The sequence below is a fragment of the Haliotis rufescens genome, unplaced genomic scaffold (assembly GCF_023055435.1).
Source record: "Haliotis rufescens isolate VD_foot unplaced genomic scaffold, xgHalRufe1.0.p SCAF_3, whole genome shotgun sequence".
Classification (NCBI taxonomy): domain Eukaryota; kingdom Metazoa; phylum Mollusca; class Gastropoda; order Lepetellida; family Haliotidae; genus Haliotis; species Haliotis rufescens.
This window is the reverse complement of record NW_025964001.1, coordinates 54,572,827-54,576,975: the sequence shown is the minus strand read 5'-3', so window position 1 is coordinate 54,576,975 and position 4,149 is coordinate 54,572,827.

Sequence of the window (4,149 nt, the reverse complement as noted above, 5' to 3'; positions counted from 1 at the left end):
GGCAATGTCTCTGGTATATAGACAATGTCTCAGTGTCCTGTTTTTTTCATTAATTAACGTTACAGAGGCAAATAGGCCATTTTTTGGTTGGAGGCGTGTCTCAACGCTCAGTAGTTTTCTATTTCTATTTATCATTTATTATGTATCTTTAACGAGGCAAAGATATCGACCAAGATACACTATGAATCTTGTAATTACTGATAACTTTCTGAACAGACGAACTTTCTCTGCAGTGGATAACGAACTATTATTATACATATTTTATGTAACTGTCTGAGTTTGTCATCTTAATACAATGCAGATGTCTTACATAAGTCGACATTAACCCCATCAAGTTTTCACTTGTGAAACAGACTGAAAAACGTTTCAATAAAAACGAAAAACTAAAGTTCGATGAGGTGAACCTCATCTCACCCAACCCTTTGACAGCCGAATGCTATCCTTAATGATCACCGGGAGGAGAGATGTTATTGTGTTGCTTTTATTGAGGTGCCGTACGTCCTTGGAAATCAATGTGAAAAGTTCGATATCTGCCATATCACAATTCCCTTGATACTGAGTTGAGAATAAACTAATCACAGTGAACAAACCCGCCAATCTTGTTTACCTGAAATTTATTATTGTGTAACGGTTGCGCACTTATGATTCAAAGTCAATGTTTTTGACTGATGTTTCAAGAAGACAGAGTAATATATTCTACTTGAATAATTTGAATAAGACCTTTCCAATGCTGGATCAGTAAATGGCATAGAAAATGTTGACAAATAGTTTTCACAACCGGACTTACCAATTTTGTTTATAGCCAAATCTGAAATCTCTAATGTATATTTTATAGGTCAGGGTATTGGCACAATACGAAAAACACAAGTTAACACATTATGGAGTCTGTTTCGTCATTTGGTCGGTCTTGTTGTTCTCTGGCGTACTTGAACTGGTCAATGTTTCTGCTGGTGGACTGAAGTCCTCGAGTTTCGTCATATACGTAGCAGCATTCATCATTTATGCTGAGTCAACTACAAAAGAAATGTTTGGGCCAAGACATTAAAACTGCCCGCCACCGACTGTTGAAAACATAAACGTTGTTTCTTTACTCATAAGCAACATAATCTGCACGTGTACACAGCAGATGTGATTAAATATTAACGTATCGTTTTTTGTTTCAAAACAATCAGTAAATTATCTTGTTTGTTTGGTTTGTTTACATGCCAGCGTCGCATGGCAGGACTGTTGCTGTGCAGCTTCAGACAACACACACATACTTTTTGAAGCAAATTTTGTAAATGGCGGGTGATACAGGTAGGTCAGGGGGTGCTTATTCATTTGGCGAGACCTAGTGTCATCACTGATATTCAGTGGTCCATTCCGACCCCAGCACCGACCCCCAACTCTCACACTCAGTATCCAATGGTCAGTTCCTGACCTCTTTGCAGTGAGTGTCCAATGTGTGTATAACCTTCAACATCTAGATTAAAAAATAAGCCTGTCGAGAAATTGATGTATTGATGTGGAAGCTTTTTATGATTACTTTTTTTCTTTTATCACACTGGAAATTCGATAGCTCTTCCGCACGTCTCAGGAATCAACATATTGATCGATAGAAACCTCGGATTTGTTTGACAATGTCATGCAAAGTGATTTTGCTAAATTCATATATTTGTCCGAGATTCCTCATCCATTTTACCATGCCAACTATCTGATAATAATATATATTACCTTTTTATCACCTGAAGGATGAGGATGGAGGTCCTCCTAAAATTAAATTCTTGAACGTACAACAAACCAATCCACCCCCAAACCCCCATTTGTAGTAATAGTCGGCTACATACATAAAGGAAAATCAACATGTTATCTTTGCAGGTTTTAATACTTTAGGGTGTACTTAATAAATGCTTGACCAAAATCACATTTGATGAACGGAATAAGCATAAAACAGACGACAATTAATAACAGGCGAAATTGTCCCCAAAACGAAAGAATCCGCCAATGGGGTTAAAACTGGTTCTCCACCATAAAAGTCGTTCTCCGCCGCTGGGGTTAAAACGTTCCCGGTTTTGACTTGGTTTGCAATATTTCAATGATCGGACGGCGCCCAGTCTGTCTGCTTCATCCTCGGATTTTTTAATTGCATTACGTTATTTTCTGTCTGCTTATCAAAAGAAAATAGTAAAAGAAAATTGAAATATCTGGTGATGATATGGAAACAGAAAAAGTGTGGGTGGGGGTGTATCTTTGAGCAGAAGATGTCAGGTGGCAGTAGGTGGGCTAGTCTTGTTGGAGGATTGGCTGTTGGATTGGAGGACATTTTATGTGCTGGGACAGTTGCCTGCCAGCATAGTCCTTAGTTCCTTCATGTGGTCTGATGTGGCCACTCGTTAGGTCCTGGAGATGTAAAGACTGGCTGTGTGTTTAAGGATCTTAGAGTCTACGTTTTATCCATTCATTTTTATTTGGTAAAGGGAGTTGATGAAAGCTTTGACGTGTGTGAAGGGGAACTCGAAACGCTGCTCACCAAAACATTGCACAGTGGTGTTCTTCAGTAAAGTCTTCGAGGAAGAGTAAATGTTACTCTCTCCATCAAAAGTGAGATTGGCAGCTTTTGATCTGTCGAATTCGATATCGGGTAGCGTCTGTTGGGCTTCTTGGTCGAAGATACCAGGTGGGCTTAAGCTAGTCTTGAGGACACGTCCCTGGAAGGCGGTTTGGAGAGCCAGGTTTGGTGACTCCGATTTCTGCTTTGTGGTGAAGACCGGGCGTTGGTGAGAGGCGGGAGAGATAGCCGGGGCCTTTCTTCTTCTCTTCCCCCTGACTTGTTTGGTATCATCGGCTGCCTACTGGATTCGGTAAGACCGTCCTCTCTGGTATTGTCTTATTGTAGTTGAATTGTGTTGACGAAGACTTACATCTCGGTGTCAGAGTTTTCCGATGAGGCTGTGTGGAGGTCTTCCCTAGCAGATGTCTGGTTGTTCCTCCGAGGAGCTTTTGTTGTGGGGTGCTTGGAGGTCCTCACATACTTAGGGTGCCAAATGTCGAACATGATTGTCAGTGTTCGTGTGCCCTCTTTGTAGTTAGATCTGCAAGTTGGTGGCACCAACGGAGAGGTTCGATGAGGTTGAGGAGATCCCAGGGTATGTCTCGAGGCTTATTGGCGACTTAAAAGAAGCATCCATAGCACTTTTAACTGGACATTCAAATACTTTCTACGAATGTAATGCTTGTGACTTAATGTTGAGAAAATCGCAATCATTTTGTTCTCTTCATTTACGATTTAGTTATAGGTCTTGGCCAAATTTCCCGTTTTTGATTATGGCAATTCAAGAAGATTCTGAGTCGTATGAAAAATGTGTTATGAAAATAAATTGAATTGTTCAACAGAAAACAAATGTGCATTTTGAAGACGCCCCTCCATTTTAAAGAGTGGATCCCTTCTAAAAAGGTGTAACTATATAGTTTCCTTGACACACGATATATTTAAACAGAAATATTTAATTCAATTCTTATAAATAAATTTGTCAGCAACTTCAAACATGCCACTTACACACAAAAACCTGTAGACAATCCGACATCAGTGACATCGTTGAGCGGAATAATAAAACCCAAATCCCGCCCACCATATTATAAACCAATCAGGAAACAGTTGTCTGAATTTCCTTTTGCTCAAAGTTAAACGCCGAAAAATATATTGCGTGCTTAGCCATCCAAATGCCATGGAATCACTTCCAATGTATTACTTGGTACATGTAAGGAAACATGGCACAGTAGTTGTGCTTGGTTATGGTAACAAACACTAATACCAACTAAAACCGAATCAGCTAAGAAAGTATAGGAAACATCTGTTGAAAACCAGTACAAACTGCGGACTGTTGGCTGTCGAGCCTATTGCTCTGCTACACGTGTCACGTGTAATGTGTACCGCGGAAACCAGACAATAACATGAGGATCTCGATTCTACATTGAGAAAATATTTTGCTTCGGCTTTGAACAATGTATGCTGTGACATTTGTGGAATTATAAAATTGTAATCAGAATGGCTATCAGAATGACTCAGTTTTTAAGAAGTATGTCAGTGCATGTTTTCAAACAATGCTTTTTTCATTTTATATGCATAAGAATGTATAGACCATCTGCGTTAATGAATCGCACCTAAAGCAA